Genomic DNA, 25,591 nt, shown 5'->3' with positions numbered 1-25,591 from the left:
TAACTGTTATACTGTATCGTTCAAATATATATATTTTTTAAAAAGGGTTCTTATAATTATTTCTTATGCAATGTACTATGCGTTTTGAAAAGTTTATGGAGACGTTGCGCACAAATAAAAATAATTTAAGAAATCGTATCTTAATGCGTCGACGGGACATAAAGGTGTAATTGGTATAATTTACATTGACTCTAAGTTGCATAAACCATTTCTTAACAAAGCCGTTGAGTAATGATGTTCTAAACGGTGATTTGTGCAAACGGCGTCTTTCTCACAACACAATTTCGCCGTCGAACTCGTGCCGAAATTTATCCGCGACGCCCATCTATTTCATCGCTGCGGTATTATTCCATTATTTCATAGCGATATTCTACTGTGATTATTGTTACCGACGAGACCGCATTACAGACATCCTCGGAGTGAGGTAATCCATGATGTTTATTAGCCTCATTATTTTATATTACGCGAGTGAAGCACAAGTTAATAGTGCTCATTTCGGTAAAATCCGCTTAAAAGGTCGTAAAAATGGAATCGCGGTCAAGCGATATCATCTTTATCAGAATTATTTCTATTTGCACGCAGATTATACACGTACCATATACAATATATAAATTTATATCGATTATAATAATGACATATCAGCGCTGGTCACAAGCATCCCGCATGATTAATTAATCTGCACAAGTTTAATCGCTACCTTTAAGAATCAATTGAGAAAGAGGACGTAAAAAAAAATAAATGTCCAATTGAATTTTGTGTGTAACCAAGTGCCTGAATACAACAGAGAGGTGAAAGATCAACGGAGAAAGCGGCAGTAATATCGAAGGTTAAATCATCAGACGCCGTAAACCTATAGGACTTCGTGGTAAAATTAATCGAGAGGCGAGGCGAAGTTCTGTCGTTTGACTAGGACGGATGCCCACGATAAGTTAAGGTGTCAGTTTCGCAGCTTGTGCAGCGGGCCAATGTCCCAGGGCGTGGGAGCGCGTGTCGCTTAATTGCCACACTCTTCTCTTCTTGTCCCACCGCCACCGTCGTCGGCGCGGTGTGTTGCATTGTTCCGCGCACAGGCACGCGGAAACACACGCGTGTAACACCGAGAGGAATATTAAAATGCCGGAAGGACGCGTTCTCTCGCGCCTCTCGGCGTTACGTCGCTCCTGCCTTACCCTATTGTTCGACGACGCCGTGCCGTCGTCGGTGTCCTGGGGCCCGCGTGTGGTAGAAAGACATCGATAAGGATCCACGATCTCGCCGGCGGATTAAGGCCCCGGCGACGTAACGTTACGTTGTCCCACACCGAGGAATAGGAACATTTTTAGAAAGTACGAACATCGACGTTGGGCGATTATTATCTTCGTTCTTAATTCTCGCTTGCAAGTTGATCCTTTTTTTTCTCTCGCCACGTTTGTCGATCCGTATTCATTGTCGCGCGGAACGATAATAATTGAATATGATTCGCGCGGCGGCTGTAGCAATTTTGTTCAACGACCGCAGAATATAATTCTTAATTTCATTAATGAATTTTTCGGTCACTGGCACGACGGGGTCACGATTTCTGGCATTGCATAAAGATTAATGAAGTTTGTAATTACAAGCTGATAATCAATGGACTTCGCTCAATTAATCGTTATTTATTTACATGTCCACCAATCTCTTATAAGGAATTATCTTCGATGAAGCGCAATGTTTTATGTACCGAATACGCACTTGCTATATTTCTCTTTTACGCAATGCGGAGAAATCCCTTTTCAACAACTGTCTTTCCTTGATCCTCCTTCATCTGTCGTTCTTTCCGCTCTCTTTTATCCCTTGTCGACAAATTTTTCTATTTTCCATCTTTGATACTGTTTTTCTTTCTTCGATATTGCTTTTGCTTCTCCGTTTTCCTTTTTATATCGCCGTTTTATTTCCCCTATCTTCGACCTCCTTGTCCTCGTTCCAATTTTTTCCTTTGTTCTTTTACCTCGTCTAATTCTCTGCAACGTTTCGCCGAGAGATTCTTCGCGAGTCCTCTTCCACATTCCTTTCGGCTTCTCTTTCTTTTTCGATTTTTCTTTCTTTTGCAGCGCAATCCCTTCGTCTCGTATTCCTTCTCTTCGATAAATACTGACAAAAATAACTGGCGGTAATTAGCATGCGATTTTCTTGCTTCAATTAGAATGTTAATTCACGATTTTCTTGCTTTAATTTAAAAAATTAGATGTTAAGTTATACGCAATTTATAAAAGTTCTGGCTATTTCGTAAAGAATTCTAGTTCTTGCTACGTTTGCAAGAATTCGGACGATTAATATTCAAAGCGATAAAAGCAAACATGAGAAACTTTAGGCACTCTTTTAGTTTTTGTGTAGAAATTTGCAATTTGTAAGAATTGGGTCAGAACGATTATATTAAGTTGGCTAATGCTAATTGGAGATGTAAAATATAAATACCAATCGCGGAATGGAACGAAATAATCGAAAGGCATGGTTGATTATTTAAATACATATTAATTAGTTATTAATATTATTTATTAATACAGTTTATTAATAAATAAACTATAAATTAATTAAATTATTAATATAACTCCTTTATGTATAATATTGAATTGACCAATCGTATTATTATTATTTAATATATTCATTAGCCGTTAATTTGACTCGCGTCGTATCGCGCGGTACCAGGCTGAAGTTGCCGGCGTCTTTGAATTTCGCTATTTAACGGAACGTGAGGGGGGGGGGGGGACACGGGAGCGGGGAGACGAGAGTCGGGACGGGTCGGCTTCGGGACGAGCGGCGCGCGGCGTCACGTCTCGTTCGATTGGTAAGCAAAACCCATATTAACCCTGCCATTTATCGCTTATCAATACTTAACTATCGCGTAATATATAGTAGATTCGGCGCCTGTATTCGATATTCTGTTAGAGTGCGCGATATTTCACACGACTCGCAAGTATTTCGCAAGGCTCGTCCGGCCGAAGAATCTATCGACGAAACGATCGATCATATTTTCGGCTATCGCAATAAGTGTCGCGGATATCGGTCTGCAATTTCGACTCGCGCATTTATGTATAACTTGCGTTATACATAAATAATTGACAATGAGGCAATAACCGCGCCATGAGAGACTATTACCGAGCGTATATTATTTGTCGCGCATTCTAGAAGTGCGTTCGAGAACGCACGAACGCGAAATTAGGAGCAACAGGTGTAGCACGTAGCGTCGCTGCGTCACTCTCGGTCGCGTGAAGTTGCCCGCGCGTCCTCTCCGCCATCTCAGACGCGTTCACGCTTCACTTGCGTATCGATCGTCGCCGTTCGCCGGTATCGAACGCACTCGGCACTCCGTACTCGTAGTTTACTTAGGTACTATTTTTCCGCTTTCGCGACGTGATTAACTGCGTGTCGCGTGCGATTAACATTGAGCGCGTCGTGCAAAGTGCCGCGCGCGATCGTTGCGTTCGAGTGATTAGCGTGCTTAATTGTAACGAACGTGTGTTTTCGCGAACAGATATGCCAGTGTCACGAAGAAGTGGCAACGGATGAAGGGGAGGAGGCCAGGGGTAGCGGCGGAGCAATCACGACTATCGCGAGGTGAGCAATCAGAGCAATGTGTGAGCATTTCATAACCTGTTTCATTATTCATATTACTGATGGATCAAGTAATCACGTTCGTTTGCATAGTAGAGATCCATTGATGTTGATCGCTGTATAATATATAATGATGTAATATATAATAATAATAATAATTGTGTAATATATATATAGCATATTTTAGATTATTAAAAATTCTTAATTAAAATTTTTCTCTAATATTAAAAAATTCGAAAGAATTCAGTAAAATATTTATTAGTAAAATCTTTTATTAAAATTTTTTTCTAATATTAAAACTTTTAAAAATATTTAGTAAAATATTTTTAATGTAATATAAATAAATATATATGAAATATTTCAAAAAGATTTTTAATTGTATAAATTATATCTATTAATGTTAACTGTATAGAATTTTTCTTATCAAATTCATTCTTTTATTAAATATTTGTCCAAATTATAAAAAAATTATGTCTCGCACGCAATAATTATTCTTTGATTTATTTTGGATACTGTTTTTATTTGAATATATTTGTACATATTACAGATCAATGCAGTACGTGTTACAACTGCGCTGTTGTGCATCGTATCCGGTAAGTAAATAAAATAAAATATCTTAAAAAAAAATTAAAAAAGATATAAATACATATATATAAAAATATTGTGATAAAATATCTTCTTATTTATAATTACATAGTTATAAACTGCTTGACATCTGAATTTACTAATTGTTTCTATGTGATTATACAATTATATATAAAAGATAAAAAATTTATATTAAGCTTATAAGAATATTATTAATATTATATTACAATTATTAACGTTACATTACAGATAATCGTAATATTTTATAGATCCATTATTTCATAATAAATAAGCCAGGATAGATTAAAGATACATTATTTAATTGTAGAATATTTACTATTTGCAATTAATTTTTTTTTATTAACATTTATAAACTTTCTGAGTCGAAATATTGTAATTTAAATATAATTTCTGTTTTATGAAATGAGCTTTTAAACGAGCCTAAGATCAGCTCGCTGTGATTTTTCTGCGCATAGATTGATTATATTATTATATTAATCGCGATCACGATTTAGCAGCGGAGTCGGCCAGCGCTCGCTCGCGCTTCGATGACGACGTATTACGTTTCAAAGAGCTTGTACTACGTGTTTTTACACCCGTTTTCTAGTATAACGCAGCTGTCAAGTTACGTGCAAAAAGTATACGCGCGGTGTTTTTTCATGTATGATATATGATACGCGCCGGATTTTCAAAACGCTGTAACTTAATAAAAAATTGACTTAGCGACATGCGACAAAAACTGATTTTCTGTATTTTGAATTTCGCAGATGCTTATATTAAATACCTACATACTATACTCTCTTAACATAACACCCATATACATATAAAATGGAATAATGAATAAAACAGGACAAAATATAAAATGTAATAATAATAAAATTTTTTTATATATTGCATAGAATCAAATTGCCGGTACATAAATAATTTCTTTGTCAAAGCAAAAATAAGTGTTATTGCATAAATTCACATTTGATAACTCTTTTTAAATTGAGTAATTAAGTAACTATTTAAATTTTTATTAAAACAAAAGGATTAAAAGCAATTTGCGTGTTAAATTTATTATTGGTATAATATAAAAATTATTATTACACATTTATGGATATTATTTTAACAAGATATAAATATTATATTAATATTATACACATTGTATTAATAGATTTATATTAATCAAATTGCGTATTCTCGTCGAATTAAGGTGTAAGTTATAACGTGTCCATTCTAAAACTCTTAATTGAATAAAATTAATCGATTTAGATGACACTATAATAAATCCATAAAACGAAATTCGATATGCGATAGTAATATCCGCATTCATCGAAATTTAAAGAACAGAATATTCGGCATACATTGATTTTATAACTTTAAATATTACAGGTGGCAAGACGGCTGGCACGCGGCATCCCCCGGCGCTTGTTTTCGTCACGCACACAATAGACCGCGTCATACTCCGCGCCCCGCGCCGTGTGTGCGGAAGGTCGCCGCGCTATCATTCTCGTCCCGACCATCGAATGAACAGGCACCCGTGCGTGTCGCTCTGTGCGTAGAGTTCTTACTCCTCGAAATGCGATGCAATATGTACAAAGAGAATATTACACGTATCAGAAAGATACTTCGTTATTTATAACGATCGAATTCGCTCACATGACTAAATGATTTTCGAGATTCACGCGTCAATGTTTCGAGGCACTGGTCGTTCATTGCGAAATCTCGCTCGTGTCTCGCGCGATTTATCCATCCAGAGATCGAGACAAAGAGAAGATCCAAATTCCAAATTGATGTTTCGCCGCGATTTACTTACCGAACGATAATTATTGCTCGAATTCAAATGTATCCCGTGTCGTGTTCCGGTTTATACATCAAATTGAAAATAATTTACGATCGCTTAACGCTTTCAAATGTGCGGAACGATATGCAAATCATGCGCGAATTATTGTACGTGATTTAGATGACGGAACCGTGGTTAATTAGTTTCACGTTTGATCGTGTTTTCGCGAGTGTTGTCTCGCGAGTGCTGTGAACGTGCAACGAAGCAACATGAGTTCTACGAAGCTGATAATCTGGACAATCTGAGAGGAGGAGGAGGCCTAGGAGGAGGCATCGGGCGCCGTCGGAGCAACTTTGCGGTGAGTATTATTTCTTATTTGTGCCAAATTAATTGTTCTTTCCTAAGTTTGAATTGTTTTATTTCGAATTATACAAATATTAATTAAAGGAAAAAATTTATAAAATTTTAATGATCAAAATTTGTAAAGTTTATTCTGAAAATTCTTATGGTTCTTTTTCAAAATTATTTTCGTAATATTTGAATATTGAAGACGAATAAAAAATTCAACACTTGTAATAATTAATGTTTGAAGGATTGATTATTTAGAGCATTATTTTAATGTAAACGTTATATTTGCTTGTTACAGAATCATCGTAGCGACGTTGCAGATAACTCCGTTGTTGCGCATCGGTCGGTGAGTGAGAAAGCATGCATTTTATTATTACTAAATATAATTATTCGTAACTTTTCAATAGGAACCTATTCTTTTTTGTACGAAATTAATGGGAGACTATATTTTTTCGCGTGCGAATTTTTATTTCGTGTATACTAACTAAAAAGAATTAGTATAAATTAGATTATATATTAAAACATTCTGGAATTGCATAATATTTGTAATACGCATAGTTAAAGAATAATACCTAGTCGTGAACTGGGTAACTGGTTGCAAGAATAATCGAATACTCGAAAGCAGTCCGGAAGATTCGGGATTTGTTCTCTTCTATATAACGAGGTCTTTAGTGTTCAATGGGTCGCTTAATTTTCTTTCGCGAATTGATTTCGTATAGAAACGACAGAAGCAGAGCACATTGAACTCTCCACTTTGAGGATCATTCTTTTCTGTATCGGATACTAATGTGTCACTCGATGGACTTTGATCTGGTCAAATCGTTGGACCAGTTATATTTTATTGAACGTGGCAATAATACGCTCTTTTCTCACGATTTTTGAGACTTGAATAAATCCTATCTCGATTAAACATAAAAAGAGAATTAGACTTCATATGTGTGATTAATTATATTATTAATATATTATAAAATCGTGCACACAGATGCGATTGTACAAGACACTTCATTTTCTGTCAAACAATATTTAGAAAAATAATAGTTATAACTGAAATTTACGTTGCAATGTGAATGCATTATAAAAATTACATATTTCGCAATTGAATCGGACCACGAGTATAAACCGGATTTATTTGTCGCGTGTTTTTCTATTTAATCATTAGCTTATAACGAAACTTTGCGTATTTCTTTCGCGTGTTGCATTCCTTCTGAAAGTTTCGCGAAACGTAATTTTGTACATCAATAGTTGACGTACTCTCTCCTTTTAAAAATTTAAAAATATAGCTACATATGTATATTGATAAAATTAACAATTTTCTTGGTCGCGGTTATCCGCGTTATCTAAGGCAAAGTATAAGCCTTATAATTATTACTTAATAAAATTATCAAAAAAACATATGTTATATAATAATCATGTGTCGATAAATCGCATCGGTTGCAGCCGTATTACATCTTACATCATGAGAATTTTATGTTATTGTATGCATTTCGAATGTTTCGTATATAAATTTGCGTTAAAAAGAAATCTTATATGTTTAATCTCTAAAACTCTAAACAATTTACATTGTGCCTTTTATTTTGTAATTCTGTATTGCGCTCTATATTATGCATTATATTTTGTATATTCTATGTGTATATTCTCTTTTATATAATTCTTTTATGATAATATAATGTAAAATTAATTATATGAAAAGTAATATAGAAGAATTAAAAGAAAATGCCTCTAAAAGGAAAAGACTAGAATCTTTAAAGAATCTTTAAAGATTGATTCGTTTTTACTGAATAAAAATTTGATTTAACCCTTAGTTAGCACACTTCACCAGAATCACATAGCTGGCACACTGGGACCTACTATAGGTAGCTTAAATTAAAGCTTAGTAAAGGGCCGGTTTAAATTTGAGCTGAACTAGGCTGGGGCGTTCAATACCCCGCAGTGCCAGCTAAGGGTTAAATCTAAAATTATAAATGTAGGCCAATTTAGAAAAATTCATGGTCAAATTTGGCCAAGATACATATATTTTTCAAATAAGGTTGATTTTGCTGTGCGATATGGTACAGTCCATGAAATTGAAGTTAATTTGAAATGCAAAGTTAAAATGTGCAAGAATATATTCGGCGAGAATTTTATTTTGTAGAATGTTAAATATTTAGTGACGAAAAATTTGCTGGTATACGGTTTTCGGGATTTGTTTTTTTTTTACTGTGTATACGCGCTATGTTTACACAAGGTTGCTATGCTATTGTTTGTTGCGCTGAGATTCGAACGGACAGGCAGCAGCATGATATGTCGTTAATTCTCTTTCAAAGCGCATAACTTTTTGAACAATAGCGATTATCGACTCGCGCAATTAATTAATTCTCGAAAGTTTAATAATTCACAAGTATAGGGTAAATTCGGGCAAGATGACCATAGAGGAAAGATGGCCAACCCATGTTTTCTCAATCTAGCTCGCCATGAAACATTGAATGAACATGGGTTGGCTATCTTTCTTCTATGACCATCTTACCCATGTTTACCCTATGCAACGACAATTTTGAAATTGATATTTTTGTGCACGTTTTATTTATCTCAATTGAATCGCTTCATTGAAATTGAAGCGATAACAAGTAGAAATTATAAATTATTATTGTAGCACGATATTTTTGGGCAATAATTATTTTTCTACGACACTCAGGTTTTTTCACATCGCTTTTTGAACTTTTTACCCATTTAAACGTGACGTTTGTGTATTATTTTCGAATTGCGAGAATAGAATAATGCACAAATCGCTATCTTAATTCAAGTAACGGAAAGCCATGAACATATCGATTGTTCATTAATGATATTTTACGTTAATTTTACGTTAATGCGTTTTCGAAATTTATGCGTTTGAGATACATTTAGTGTGCAATGTCGATTGTTCGCGCCGGTTTATTGCACTTAATTAACCATCGATTCAACTTTATTAATTATATCGTATATCGCATGGTATTAACGTGAAATATTCAAGGGCTCACATTTACGAGCACAGGATTGGCAATCCCAAAGTATCCGACCTATTCGATTATATTCTTAATCCTGGAAAATGAAACTAAATTTTTCTAAGTTGAGAGAACAGCGATAAAAGGAAAGTGTCATACTTTGTGTAATTCGTGCTTCTCTCGCGTTATTTTCCTGTCACAATATGTAATCAAATGTACGTCTTATAATCAAAAAATAATCGCGTGCGATTAACGTCGCAAGTGTCGTTTAAAGTGCCGCGCGATCATTGTCTTGTGGTGATTAGTGCGCGCACGATCATAATTAACCGCGTTTTCGCGAGTGAGTATTGTGTAAATGACGTGAAAGAATAAGAGAAGAGGAGAGGAGGGAGCCTGGGAGAGAGACATCGGGCGACAACGAAATAACCATGGGGTAATCTATTATTTAAATTTATTATGTAATCTATATACATATATAGATGCACATTAATTTTTTATCGAAATCTAAACTATTCGTATGTATGTACGTACGAATCACCACACAAGCAGTATAAATCTACTTATAACCCCATTAATATATTAGTATAGAATAATTCTTTATCAGAATACATAAAATAAAAAAACTTTCGCGCATGTTTTTAAAGATATTAAACGCGCACGAACACAGTGTGTGAAGATTGGAGAGGATATTCTCAAGAGATCGTAATTTCCGTTGTTTCAAAACTAAACATTTTTCAACTAATTCGCACTTGTAGATTATCTGAAAGTAAACTATCGTGGATAAAAGGATTGCAGCACTTTTTCTTTCAATGAATTTCGGAACGCGCAAAAATTGCAAGGTCAATCTCGCGATTTTTGGGCATTCCAAGTTTCTCAAATTGAAACTCGTTGAAAGAAAATGTTGCAACCATTCTGTCCACGGCAGTACATTTGTGTCGGTTGGGTTGGTTGGTTCAGTCGTGCACAATGAATTAAAAAAGAAAAAGACCGAACACGCTTCAAACCTCACTGGCAATTACCGTGTACATCGACATGCATCTCGTAGGATCCGTTATTTCCGTCTCCGTTTGCTCGATCAAGATCCTCAATTCCCTTTCAACGGATCGCCGTAAGATCGATGTGACGGCGATGAACTTTCGTTAGCGATCGGTCGCACCGGCTCTTGTCGGTAATATCACGAAAGGGCGTCCTCTTTTCCGTGACTCGAGGAACGTTAGTAAGTAATACGCTTTTTTTTCCCCTCTTTCAACGATGTTATCCAATCCCGCGCTGTGTCCTACGAGAATCCTCTCGGGCATAATGGATGTCCTTCCATCCATCGGTGACATTTCGCCTCGAGGATTTGAGATTGGCTAACAAGTCGTAATAAGTTTCACGCGGAGATCATTATTCTCTTATTAGACCCCCGTCTGATTGTTCCTTGTATTAGGAAAGCGGACGCTTCGACGCAAATGCATATAATAATATCGCTTTATGCTATTATCGTCTTAACTCTTACCGCGAGATTGTTAGAAAAATCATATTGATTTTTATAGAAGTAACTTTACACGATAATACAAATCATTATGGAGTTTATTCTATTGAAATATCAATCCTAGTACTTCAAAGACGAACAAAATATATTATATATTATTATTTATAAATATATTTATTATTATCATATATGTATATAATAAAATAATCTACAAACTCTTGTGATTTTTATATCACTATTTAATAGGGAAACTGGATTTGAGAAAAAAGTAAAAAGTTTCTTCGTAAAGAAAAAGTTTTAAATTTTTTATTTTTTATAAGATAATACAGAATTGTGATAATATAAACCTACTTGTATACAACTGAAAAAGTATTTGAAATAATTAATAAAACAGTATAATTTTAATCTGAAATATGAAAAAAAATTTATACAATAAATCACGCTGAAAGGAACACATTCATGTATGGTAATTATTACATGTTATTTTCATCGCAGTCCGTGCTTACTGTTGTCAAAGATTTCACTGCCGCTCGAAAAGCTTTTGATCTCTCAATTTTTAATTTTTCCTTTATGCTTATGCTTTCATACGTGTGCGAGTAGCATGCTAGCCGGCGGTGTACTGTAAATGAAAAATTGAATATTCAACCGTAACGTTTTATAGATGCACCGTCAAAGTGTTTGCAACGATAGGTTTTCCGTGCATTTTCCGGAGCAGTTTCTCACGTCGATAGGAATATTTAAAAGCCTTTTAAAGCCAAGCGTTTCTCGGTGACTGTTTTGCCAATATGTACAACGTGTTCGATAAAATATGTTTTAACGCACGTTGTAACAGTCGAGCTATTATACGATACTTAATCCGTACTTAAGCCCGTGTACTGATCACATAGTCGTTTGATTTTACGACATCACAGGTGAGAAATCATAGGTAATTTTCGTTTGCAGCGCGCGTTGAAATAATTGAGTGTTTTTTTCGCCATTACTCCCGCTTTCTACAGATTAACTTGTAAAACGCACCGCAAATTCTCTTTTCATCTCTCATATTGACAAATGACTGTATAATTTATTTTGAATATATGCCTTGTGGAGATGAATTTTTTTCACAGTTGGTTAAATTTTTTCATTAATTATTCACAAAACAAAGAAATGCAAACAAAGAAGATGTTTTACAACTATGTTCTATACCGCAAGAAGAAATTACACACGATTTCTTGCTACTGGCATCATAGATTCAATATGATTAGTCCGGAGCCTTCACTCTCTGACGGAGAATAGTAGCTTGAGTTGAGATGATAATTTCGCGTTTCGCTACAGTGTGCTATTGGATCTCTGAAATTACACTTTGCTGATTTGTTTCCCACATCTGACATCGTTACGGAGTACTATACATTCTCATACAGCCGTGAAAATACTTTTTACGCATCATAAAGTGGAATGAAATACCGCTGCTGTGTGTAGAGTGTTTAAGAAACTAATCAACAAGTTTCAGTCGCAACGAACTCGAGATTCTCGACGTTGCTCGTTGATTGCTTTCTTAGACGCTAGATGCTTTTAGCTCTTAGGACCATTTTTACAGCGTCTTTACCTTACCGAGTTGCACTTCTCTTTATGATATTTTTATAAAAAATTTCTGGTATTGTGAATGTGAATGATTTGACGTATAACTCTTAGTATTTTTAGTATCTTAGTATTTTTTTAGTTTTATATTGTATATTGTCTAGGAGAGTATCAAAAGTTGCTAAATTTCCATTAATTTTATATCTTTTTTTCGGGAAATTTTTAGTTTATTTTTCCATTTCATGCTTAATGGGATAAAGATAAGACATTTTATGTATATTAAAGTTTTTTGTCTTCCGAATAAATATCGATTTCGAATTTTCCTGAGTATCTCGTATAATTTTTTACTTCTTACATTGTTAACGTTTTGCTTTGAATAAATATGAAAGGAATTTGAATAAATATGAATAAATATGAAAGTACGGCCTCGTCGCGTAGTACAACACTAGTAGTAGAACACATGATATTAATGTTTCTTTACGTGATTAATTAGAAAATTAACAAACCGCTTATTGAAATACCAGGTGATGAGCTAGGCGTAACGAAAACGCGAATAAGCGGGAGGACAACGACCGAACAATTAGTTTGCATCATGACAGGGAAGAAAGTATAAGTCCTCAGGCTGGTTGATGCGACGTCAACAAAACTGTTGGCTGTAATTTATAGCGCGTGATGAATAATACTTGATTCTATGGTCGCGAAGTTGAGACACGCCGCTAACTTTCCAAAATGGAATTGAATGTTCAGCCAAGTTAATGCAATGCAACGCGTAAGGAATCTATTGCGAACCAAGTCGCTTCTAAATTTTATCATAAAATCAACAGTGTATTTAATAAGGATCGGTATTGACAACACTATTTATATTTTATTGATAATACCACTTAATATTATTGATAACGTTATATCTTTGATAATATTGATAGCAAACGCGCCATTAATGACTTTATATTACATTTTTTAGATTTATATAATGACTTTATTAAATAGTAATTAATTTGAATGATATCAAAGATAATATTTAATTAATAATTATATCTTTTTAATTATTTGTAGGGATATTTAACACAATGCTTCGTGCCGTTTAGATAATATTAAATTAAAATATAGTAATTAATATTAATTGAACTCTGCACCGCGACCTTTGTATCAATTAGTCAGAAAGAAATTTTAATGCAATTGGAAAGTTTTTTTTGTTTAGTTATCAGATACAGAGCAGTTACGTCAGTCTTATAGGATTTATTTTATTGCGCTTTATATTGAAAAAAGCGTTGAAAAGTAATATAGCTTGTATATAAAAAAAATATATAACACATTAATTTGGTTTTTAATCCAAAAGTTTCATGGTTTTCATAGTTTCCCCGGGGTGTGAAAATGCACATTTAAAAATATTCTTTCTCATACTTCAACGCCTCTTAAGTACCGTCTAGCTTCGTCGTTACGACGCGACGCAGCGTAACCACGTCCGCATACGTTATTCAAGAAAAGTGCCCGCCGTGAGCTGCGCCGGTATTACCACTGTTATTTGATTTTTTTGCGAGGGGTATATTTTCTCCCTTTTTTTTTCAACGCGTGCTGCTGTTATTACTGGCACGAAGAAGTGCATCGGGAGACAATGGTGCGCAGCAGTGTCGTTTCGTTTGCATGTACAATATAACGCGGAAAAAAGAGGACAATACAGGATTAAAGCAAACATTGTCTTTCATATTTTCCGTCACCGTCGTTCGCAGATCATAATCACGTTAAATAGCTCGTAATAAAATAGGAAAAAGCGTATCTTTAATACCATTAAACGTAGGATTGAACCGTATAAATCAGTTAAACCACCGAATAGTAATTTCAAATGAATTCAGTTCGCACGCTCACAGTGCGGCATTTTATTTGTTCAATCAGCTAACGTATTTCTTTTTCCAATTTCGCGATTAACACAATTTAACATTAACAAACAACATTTCTTTGCGTAACATACATCGCGGAGACACGCGGTGTAAAATAAAATATTTCTCGCGAAGGAAAGAAACGCTCCTGTAATTATTTACCATTAGATTTCCCGCAAAAAATCTTCTTTCATTTTAAATTACAGTACTTTGTTTGATCTTGGATTATAGTCGTACAGAAAGTCGCAATAACGTTTCGCTCAGCGCTTGGAAGATACATAGCATTTTATTTCTTTCCTATTGGCTCGCATCGGTATCAAACACCCTCACTGATTAATCGTCCGTTCGAGGACGTTTATAGATGCTCGCAGGCCTCGATCGTGTCTCGCGCGAATCGAAAGGCGAATCGCCTTGCGCCTTCGCTCGCCTTGGCTCGGCTAATATCACAGATGAAAGTGAGTTTACTGGCGCGACGCGCTCATCAGTAAAAGGATGCGCCCGCAAGTTACCTCTCTCTTCGCCGCGAGACTTCCTCTCCGCCTCGTGCGCAGCCAGAGAGAAGACGAATAGAGAGGCGTGGGAGATCGTGTCATTCACTAGGTAGTGCTTACTACGGCGCTATCGGTACGTCGCATCACGAGAAACGATCGAAAGTTGCGCTCCGCGCGCGGTTACTTTTACGTTTCTGGCTACGGTATGGCACACGTCGTGACCCTCACGACGATTCGTAAAACGTTCCGCGGAGCATCTAGCCGTATGATACATTGTACCGCCTCGAGGCTTTGCCGCGCTTCCGCTATTATCCTTTGTGGTATCTGAAGACGATCTCTTCCCGGCCAAAAAAAAGATCCGATTCACCATCTTTTCGTTTGCAAACTTGGGATTTTTAATATTTAATTTCTGGAACGAAATGACGAATTAACATTCGAATTAGGACAGCGTGTGAGAAAGAGGAAAGTAAGGGAAAGAAATATAGAAACACGATTATTAATTTTAATTTTAATTGACTCTTTAATTGAATCGTTGAATGCGATTCTCGGTGCCTTTCTGGTGAAGTTATCCACGCCTTGACATTGAAACGTACGCTAGTCTTTTTATATCGGCCTACATTACTTGCCGGGTCGAGAGAAAGTGCCCGGTATGCGCGAGATCGTATATCAACTGTTTCGTAAGATTTGCATCAATCTTTAGACTTTAGAGACGTCGCGTATATCTGATGAATTTGGAGGTGATGAAATTTTTTTTACGCGACTTTTCCATGCTTCAGGATTTTATCTTATTTTGTAACGCATTGTAATATCAGCCGATGACGTAAGAGGATAAAAGATCCTTAGTGAATTAAAGAAGTTGAATATGTCTCTGAGTAATAATGAGAAAAGGAGAAAGCAGTGAAGATCAATTTGGTGAGATTAGGCTTTCGATCTCGAAGAGAAAAATGAAGATTGAAAAGAATGGAATTTACTTTTGTTTCTCACCTCTTCTCTTCCCGCCTCTAGAATTTCTTTCTCCATCTTTCTCTGTTTGATATTGCAAATCAGTTATTTCGTACAATGTTATTTCACATTTTACATTTCTTGTTTTAAGTTTTAGTACTCAATTTAGTACTCAATTCAGTATTCAATTTACGCTTTCTAAATATTTTTACTCACAAACTGCGTAATCGCCGTTTCTATTGCTGTAGTCAGTAACGCGATTGAAAATTAGCTAGCTGAGTTTGAGTCTTCTTGTACGTAATAATGACGATACGTAATAAACGGCACAATCCTGGAGAAGACTCAGATAAGAATCAGTGAGTCGTGACACCGAAAGTTCATAGCAATAGAACGCGCGCATCCTGAATGGAACGTTATAGCTTGATATAGCCGCAAGAACGTAGTAAGGATAGATACACTAAGAACAACTATTACGACAGCGTTTTATCGGTGAATATAAACATTTACCTTGCGTTTAAATATTTGGCGTTATCTTCATTGCGCGCGCGCGCTAAATTCGCAAAAGCCAGAGGGTAGTTTTCGAAATGAGATGAGCGTAGTTTCAAACGAGCGCGATTCATGAAAACGATAGAATTCCATGATGTAATGCGTGCGTGACCGCGCGGGGTTAGCATTATTGCTCTGGTAAGTTAGACATTATCTTAATGATTGAGAATGTTTTGATTGATGAATCTAATTAGCTTTAAAACATCGATGAGAATTTTGATCGATATTACTCGAACAATTCGATAAGTTTGAAAAAACTTTATGTATATTTTGACATAATTATATACAAATATGATTTTCCTCTTTTGCGATGGAATATCGCGATGGAATATATTAAAAATGATTTGTCTAGAATCCATCGAGGATAAAACATAAGGATATTGCCAATTTGAATCATAATTAATTTTCTTGATAATATAAGGTTAGCTTCTAATTTATTATTTAAAAAAAGCGCGATGACTGTGATGTGACACTAATTACACTTATATAGACATCCATATAATCAATACCCCTTCATTAAATTCGCTTCTATTCATTTCCATTCCTTGCAATTACAATATTGCTTAAATAATTATACGGTCATTTAAGTCCTAAGTTATCCGTACATCTTGTATAATTAACGCAGATTAAGTGATTAATTCTATTTGCAGCAACGTATAAAATCATTTATCTTTATCTTATTTGAAAGTGGTTTACATAACAAAGCCTGTGTTTTCGGGCGATCACGCACAGCTTTCTCTATTAGTTCAGTCCCAAAGATTGCCTAGTTTTTTTTTTCGCCACACAATCACGCAACTTTTAATTCTCTCCATCTTAACTTCATTTAGGCCTGTGTGTTGCTCGTGTTTGTTCACATCAGCAGTTGATGCTAAACGGTTGAAAGACGCAAAAAAAATCTAAGAACGGGAAGTATGACGTAATAATGAGTTCATTTCGCAAAGGCAAAAGCCTGAAACGTACTTCATAGAAGAACCTTGTCGTTTTAACGTGATAGGTAATTATTGGATACTTTCGAATATTGGACACTTACCAAAGAGAGTCACAGTTATATTCGAAATGTCAAACTTAGGGGCGTTTCTGTGAAATTAAAATTTTTCGGATACGCCGTTCCATTTGCGGCGATTCGATAGCTTTTGCGGTTACGGCGTTAACCCGCGCGCGTACCGGACGTTGAGTACGCGAGCAATTAATCAGCCCTTTACGCGGGAGACGAGACCGTCTCGGGATCGCGACAATCCACCGTTGATCAACCGGCCCTGAATATCGGCGCCGCGCCGCGCCGCCGGGATCGGTGGGGATGGAGATCCTGGCGGCATGAGGTCCGTGCGCCCCACGGACGACCCGTCAGTATCGTGCCGCGACTCCCTCGCGACGAGAGAGCTCGCTCCAAAGTTCCTTCGGCCTCGGCTGTGTTCGCTGCTGACTCTTCCCTTTCCTTCCTCTCCTTTTTCTCTTTTCTCTTTTTTCTTTTTCTCTCTCTTTCTGTCTTTCTCTCCCTTTTCTTCTTGCCGATCGTTCACGCGAATAAGAATCGCGTCCGCGGCGTTCGCGCGCGTGCGACGCTTCCCTCGCTTCGCTCCGGTATCGTTTCCCGGAGCCGGCCGCGTGTGTACCACGACTTTGGAGATTTAGAGGATCTCAGCAGCCGAGGATCCAGGATAGTATTTTCGCCACATCGGCGATTGTTACGGGCGGGCGCACGCGGGGCTTAACACCAGGTACGAGGTTGTCGTATACGTTGTTTTGTGAATAGATATACGCGTCATTGATAGTACGATATTTGAGAAGCGACAAGTATTTATACTTGTCTATTCTCCTATCTTTTTATCTTCCTACGTTTAAGACTAACTATCTTTCTTGAAATATCAAAATTAGACCAATTGGAATAAATATATGTAATTTTTTTATGATAATTGAGATAACCAATATAGATGTTACATATTTACGTATGAAAAAAAAAAACAAGAATATTCAGGTGATAAAATCTCATTCTGTTTAATAGATTCAAAATGCAAAACAATTTTGCGTTCTCACAGAGAACTGAAATTTGGCCTGATACAAAATAGTTTTATACAGAGCGTCTAATAATTTCGTTTAAAGTTATTCGGTTCAGTTCATGTATCTTGGATTACGAAGTTGTTATCTCGACATTCTATATTATGCGTGCCTTTAAACGCAGATAAAATTACGATTTTCCGTTTAAATGTTCTATCGATCTACCAGTTTGCTCTTTGTCGTTGTTTAGCTTAAAAAGTGCTTTCCTCTTTAAAGTCTAAACACCACTTATATCGGAAAGAGGATTTCGCGCTCGAAACAGCTGATTACGAAGTACACGCTTGTAAATACCGCACTCGCGCAAAAATGCAGCAGTAAATTCAACCGAAATTTAAAAGCGCATTAGGTACGAAAATTTTCCGACGCGTCCGGCTAAAGGGTCATCGTCGGGCTGGGCATTTTCGTAGCCGGAGATGTAACGCGCGCTGACGCGGATCGATGGAGCATTACTTTACAAGAAGGAGATATTTAACGAGTAATCCTCTTAACTCAAATAAATCGCATTTTTGGCATTTTGCCGCCAGCGAAATACACGTATTTGCGAAATCTGCGTGAAGTATACACTTCAGGCTTGTTCAGTTATGCGGCTTGTTTTATTATTAATTAAGTCTGATAAGGTAGAAATTTGGCATATTATATTATTTTATGCAATAAAGATAGACTTTATTTATATATATACAATTATTTATTTAAAAATAAAATTATGGACCGTTCATATAAAATCGAAAATACGAATGCAAACAGAAAATACATAAATGGATTTTGTAAAAATTTTTATTGTATACGTATACGATTTTTTAGCAAACGATTAATTAGCAACTACATTGTATAAATCAAATTTTCAATGGAAATTTAAAATAATTTCATCGAGTGTTTCCAACATTTCACCACTTAATGTCGTTATGTTTTACCCGAGGCTTCCACCGTCCCCGAGGGTTATAAACGCATCAGGGGGTTGCCGTTGAATCGAACAAACTTTGGCGCGTTTCCACGCGTCGCGTTTGCCCCGCGCTCATGCAACCATTTTTATTATTCTCGTCGACACCAGGAAAGGCGCAGTTTTTCAAGCGTGCATTTAAATAGCGCGGCCACCCGGGTCCGACGTCATGAAAAGTATTTGTCATGCAATATAACTTCTCGTTTGTTTTCGGCGAATTATTTCCCGTCGTTAACATTTGCAATATTGTTAAGGGTAATAAAAAGGGAGGTAAATAAATTATTTGAATTTTCTACATTTCTACGAACTTTAATTCGGCGCACAGTTTTCAACATAGATAGAATAAACTCAAAATTCAAGTACATATCTCGGAAGTCATGTGAGTTATTAAAACAATAATACGCGGTACGCTCAAGATATCACGTTAAATTCCAAAATGTATCAAAGGGATTAGTTCAGAGAAACAGCTCTGATATGTCAGGCATTTGTATTATTTGTAACGTTCGACATCCGCCGTTGTGCAGTATGTGATATAAGAGAATATCAGGCTTACCCCGATCTTCCTCTCCCGTTCGTCGTGCGAAACTATATGGATATGGAATATTTGCGGCGTAGGTATCGCAAACAAAGATTGAAGATCCGCGAAGCATTCGCAATGTGAGATGTCGTGATATCAATGATACTAGGTTCCCGGAGTATCATTATCCGTCGTCGACATACAGTCAACTCGGTGGAATTATTTACTGAAAGGTACCCGTGCGAGATGTATAAAGGAAATTTCGCTGCTCCATTATCGCGCGAGCAGACTGACAGATCCTTCCGCTGGAGCCTTTAGTTTTCGCTTCGCTGTCAAACTTCGTACTTAAGTTGAGTACCAATGTTCCATTTGATATACTATATCCTTGCGCTTATTGTCTATTAATTTTCTCATTCGATTTACATTAGCAAATTAGTAAAATTCACAAATTGTGTTTTGTAGGTATAATTCTTTCTACTAATTACTTTATTTTATTTCAGTTTAATTATGTCTGTAATTAATATAAAAACGGTTGCTATATAATTATATTATAAATTATTAATTATTTTCCCATTTAAATGATATAAATTAACCCTTTGTCGTCTGTACTTTAACAGACAGAAATAGGTAACGCGCTCTAGAATAACTTGAAAGATAGTTGCGCGATGTCAGGCAAATTTCATTCCATTAAGAGGTTCTTACATGCGGACAGAGTAGACCCAATTTACCCTATCGTGCCGACGAGATCCTTCTGAAAGTCCTTAAGTTTAGCTTCTTGGTAAGAGGGGAAACGAGCTCTATATTTAATATTGCCGACATCAAATTCAAAAATGCTTACCTAAAATGTCTTTATTTTTTTTGCGACGTTATATACATTTTTGTATTTTATATTAATTGTATTATTGAAGACGCCATTAATTGTATTTAACAAGTAAATGGCGAGGCGGTTAATGGTACAACGAATGACATTATTATTTGTTTTATAAAGTTTATGTAATAAATAATAATGTACAGCAAAACTCCGTTATGTCTGTGCATTAATTAACATACGTGTAAATCTAATTAGAGTGGAGTCTTTGGTCATGAGAACCAACTTCTTGCTCGACTCGATGTCGAACACGACGACAGTAAAGCGGGATGTTCCTAGGTCGAACTCGTCGAGGTCGCCATAATTAATTAATCTTGTCTCTAGCTAATTAATCTGCGCTCGCCAGTTAGGTGAATGAGGAGCGCAGAATGCGATGTCGGACAAAGCGGTGGATCGTTAAGCAATACGTCATAACGAAATGTGTGCCTGACCCATTTTTGCACGCGAACTTCCACAGGCACGCGAAGTGGCTTGTGGAAATCTCGCTCCCGTCTCGCGCTCTCCGTTTCTCCCTATTCCCTCTCTTTTCGTTTTGTCTCGGTCTGACAAAAACGTGGCGCAAAAGAGTCTCACGCTGTGTGGCCAACATCGGTGTAATTATACACGCGAGTGTAACACGTCGCATGGCACACTCGAGCTTCTGGGCGCGCGAGAGCTTCTCTCGCGAGAGGGAAGCAATGAAACATTCTTCGTGTGTTAATAAAGCAATAAAATTTCTTCATCCTCCGTTAATTCTTGCACGCGGCATTCGGTATTCAGTCGTTTTCATTTCTCTCTAAAAAGGATTCACTCGAAGGTATTTCGCTTCGTTGGCACGATCCGCTTGAAGTTTTCGTTCGATGGAGAATTTTATTAAACAGTCGAACTCTCTGTGTGCACGGAACTGTGAATTATTTCGAGCTTGTTACATCACATCTAAGCTGGCTTTGATAAATATTGAATGGATCTCATGAAACGTAAAATAGTATCCATCTTTTCTGCTATTCTACTGCTAATCTTAGTCAATTCTTCCTTGTTACTAAAACAAGTATCAAGATAATGGCATGTACAGAATGTACCTCGTGTACTCCGGCTTTAAGATGCAATTTATCTCATTTCGTTAGGTGCAGAATGTTCCACTTTTGTAATTATGTAGTTTTACTTACATATCTCTGCCCAGATCTCGCACTTGCTTAACGCTGTTTAAGGAACTTATTATTTATATAGAGTTACAGAATTACAAAGATCAAGAGCAAGGGTGTTATTATTCTTATACAAGAGCGTAGACATAGATTTGTATGTTGTTTCGCATTTTAAATAAAAAACTTAATTGCTGCACACATACACACACAAACACATATGCAGAAATGTCACTGAATACATTTGATATCGTTTATGTGTAACATTGTTGCCTCCATTCGTCTTTATGATTGTCATTTGGTACAAGTCAAGTTTCCAATTATTATCTCTGATTGATCTTGGCGGGAATCTCACTTGCTACCAGCATGGCGGGCGCCAAATTACATCCGGATTACAGTGATTAGTTCTGAAGTCGATTGTATCCTAGTTCCGAAACGCGTGTGTGATATCTACGAAAACCACAAATCCTAAAAGTCGTAAAGCAAAGCGATTCAATGTCAAATCGGCTATTTAAGATATCAGAATAGCGAGAAGTAATTATTCAGAATTACGATTAATGTGATCAATGAGTGAAAATAAATTTGTCGAATGTTCACAACGTCGATGATAAAATCCGTGTATTTATATCGTATGATACAAATGATACACGATATGTGTGTGTGTATGTGGAGCGAATTGCTAATTTATTATTTTATTGGATTTTGTTTCAACGTGAAATTGTATCGCGATACGAGAAATTCGAGTTCCGAAAATGACAAATCTGACGATAAATACAATCTGCATATTATGACGACAGAAAGTTTTTCAACGACAACAAAATCTCGCATGACAAAACAGGGATTATTTCACAATTTAATAATTTCTCTTTGCGCCGGGTACAACGATTTTTAGTCCCATGAGCGTCCTTCCAATTTCAGGTCTAACGATATCAACGTAATGTTGTGACATTATGACCGCGATACGACGGCCCAATCACAAACGCGTGTTTGATGTAATTTAATATGTAATAGATGGATATTAATTCGGGCCGCGACGTAAAATGACGAGCTCTCGGGTCATATCGAGGTTCAATGCATTTCGGAGAGTGTGCTTTTGCGCAACGCGCATAATTCGCCCTCACCGAGTGACGTTAATCGCGCGCAATGTAAATGCTCTTGTTCAGCATTACGCGGCGCATTAAGCTCGTTTTGCGACAGAATAACGGTGGTACATGTTTGTAGACGCGAAAGAGATTTATTTAACAGCTCTTTTTTTTGCTAGACTGATGATTACGGCATTTGTAATTAAACAGAATATTACAGTTGATATTTACCAAAAAAAGAATGACGTTTTCTGTATTATAACTGTAGGAGTACGTGTGCATAATGCAGCGACTTTCTTGCTTCTTTCAAATTATTCCGTGTCATCGCGACAACGAACAGAAACATGTCGTATGCATTTGTGTTCCACGTTAATTTAGTGTTGAATTGAAATAAATCACACGGATAAACAATAGCGACGTATTAATCGCTCACCTTTTTTTCGGAGATTTTCTCTACGAAAAAATAATATCGCGATGGATTTGCATTACCTTTGACTGCATGTTGCGTTCATACTTAAACTGAACTGGGAAATGACTCCGAGCTGGGGACCGGCGGGGCTATATCGAAGTTTCGATATTGCCGTAATTCCCAATTTGCCGAAGGTACCGCGCGCGGAACCGTGGACCGTCCACTAATGCGATAAACGATCGCTGCCGGACGCCTGGTTTCTGGCTATACTACTGGCAGCGTCCGACCGGTTTCCACATCAAAGCGGTCCCTGCTGCCACTCCCGCGGACAAGTCGCGCGGCCAACGTAAATCCTATTATCGATAAAATGTAATCACTTTGACGTGGACGTCGAATATAATGCCGCACGACAAAGTCTTTTTTTTCCATTACGTAATCGTGTGTAAAAAATAGTGAAACATATCAAGTATTTGTTATATTTCTAACAATGGTTTGAGCGTCTAGGCCAAGTAAATTCATTAATTGTTTTCTCTGCTATTCCAGGATGCCTTTTTAACTTTGTCAAGCAGCTGCTTAGCGATGAAACGTTCAATTAAAATATTACTAAAGCAAAATTAACACAATTCAATATCAAACTTCTTCATCTATTTGCAGCTCTATAGTTTACGAAACATTTTTAATTACGATTTTTAATTACGATCTCTTAGCTTAATATAAAGACTAATTAAGCATTGCAATGCAGTAAGTTCATAAGAAATGAATTTATTAAAATTTTTGCATTCATATGCATGTATAAAATACGTAACAAAATTCATAAATCTAACTTGTATTAAGTACTCCACTTTTGCAAAAGCGATTGCTGTCTTAAGGACCTTTCCTACGTTACCAGGAGATTAACGTCTCTCTATTAGGCAGGACGTAAATGAACTGCAGCACTAAATTTATACTTCAGCTGGTGCACTATGTATTCTTGTCTAAAAGTACATTTACAGTACTGCAGAAACGGTATGGGTGTGTAGGACTCGGACATATTAATGAGAAATTATTATTGTAAATCTCATAACTAAATTGTGTGTGGGTGCGTGAGTCAATCCCACAATAAAAGTAAATATATTTCTATATATACAATATTTGTACGTATTCTCCAAATTTTTGAAAAATATACGCGTTCGATATGACGTGTCTCGAGAGAACAATTAGAAAGAAAAATGGCGTCGTTATCGCTGGTGTACGAATCCACTCCGATTTCAATCGGGAGATACTTGATATTTCGGATAACTCAAAAGTTTCCGCGAATATCGAAAATGTGATGTGCCCTGCTGTTTGATATACGATGCTAAATAACTGAAAATAATTATCCATCAATGTAATTTAATAGGTGTCGGATTTATTATTGGATTCTCCAAAGTTTTTCTTAAACGGCGTTGTTTTTAATCTTGCGTAAAATACTTAAATATAATATTTATAATAGAAATCTTGTTTTTAAAAAATAATGCAATTATATTTTAAATGAATATACAGATATCGAAGAATATATCGTTAACAAATGTACGTCTTTTATTTTTAAAACAAATTAAATTGAAACTTAAATTCCAAAACAAATATTAAAAACATTGTTTTTCTACTGTTTTTAAATAAATTTTAATAAAAATTCTTATATAATTTAATTTAATTATTACAATATTTAATTACCACAATATTTCAATATTATTATTGAAATATGTTTGAAATTTAAAAAAATACCGTTTAATTTTTAATTAAAAATGGGAGTTGCAATGTTGGGACAATTTGCATATTTTATCCGGCTTATTAAACTAAAAATCTTTTATCTATTAAAAAATATTGAGGAACTATTGGAGAAGCATTATTGGAATCGTAAACAAAAGTTCGCTGTTATTACTTTTTCGAGGTCTTTGAGACTCGCGTATTCGACAGCGTTGAACGGCGGTACAACGACCAAAGTCGGAATCGATCGACATCTGTGTTCCGATAAGGGTATATCGGTGAATGTTCCAAGTTATCGATCTAATAGCAGCAGAGAGCGTGCTATATAGAATCCGTGCACGCTCCGCGCCCCGCCGCGATCCGATTCGATGTCGCGCGTGCGACCATATCGATATCGATATTATACCCCGCGGCATGTTGCACCGCACTTACCCTGTACTTTGCTGACAAACAAACTTTACGTGCAATTTTTTACCTCGAATTCGAAAAGTTCGACGATAAACGCCGTTGCGAAAATACATCGCAATTCTGAATCGCGAAATTTCGAGGTTTGTCATGGCGATGAAATGCGTATTCTCCGGATCACGAAGAGAGCGTATATATGGATCACGACAGAGTATATATATTTCATTTACGTTATTTATTTATCAAACCGGAAATTTGCGGTGCTTGGAAATAAATTTGATCAGTACATTAATTCCGTAACAGTTCCGCGGCGTAAATTTCTGTTAAATTATATCGATTGCAACGGCATTGACATATCTCTCTCATTAT

General features: G+C 36.2%; 1 protein-coding gene across 3 annotated transcripts in view; it reads left to right on the top strand.

The window, feature by feature from the left end:
* The first annotated feature begins 6,138 nt into the window (after nucleotides 1-6,138).
* LOC112463662 (mucin-5AC) overlaps nucleotides 6,139-25,591 on the top strand; it is a 49,694-nt gene continuing 30,241 nt past the window's right edge. For 2 of the 3 annotated variants that reach the window (XM_025030162.1, XM_025030160.1), the window contains exon 1: nucleotides 17,469-17,824. The gene's annotated coding sequence lies outside the window, so the exon portion shown is untranslated. Of the gene's footprint in view, nucleotides 6,279-6,566; nucleotides 6,615-17,468; nucleotides 17,825-25,591 lie in introns of those variants that run through there. The other variant, XM_025030161.1, reaches the window with a different exon arrangement.

This window comes from Temnothorax curvispinosus, unplaced genomic scaffold, assembly GCF_003070985.1.
Source record: "Temnothorax curvispinosus isolate PA1 unplaced genomic scaffold, ASM307098v1 QBEX01013525.1, whole genome shotgun sequence".
In the NCBI taxonomy this organism is placed as follows: domain Eukaryota; kingdom Metazoa; phylum Arthropoda; class Insecta; order Hymenoptera; family Formicidae; genus Temnothorax; species Temnothorax curvispinosus.
The sequence above is the reverse complement of the archived record's forward strand: the minus strand, read 5'-3'. Positions and strand labels throughout refer to the sequence as shown.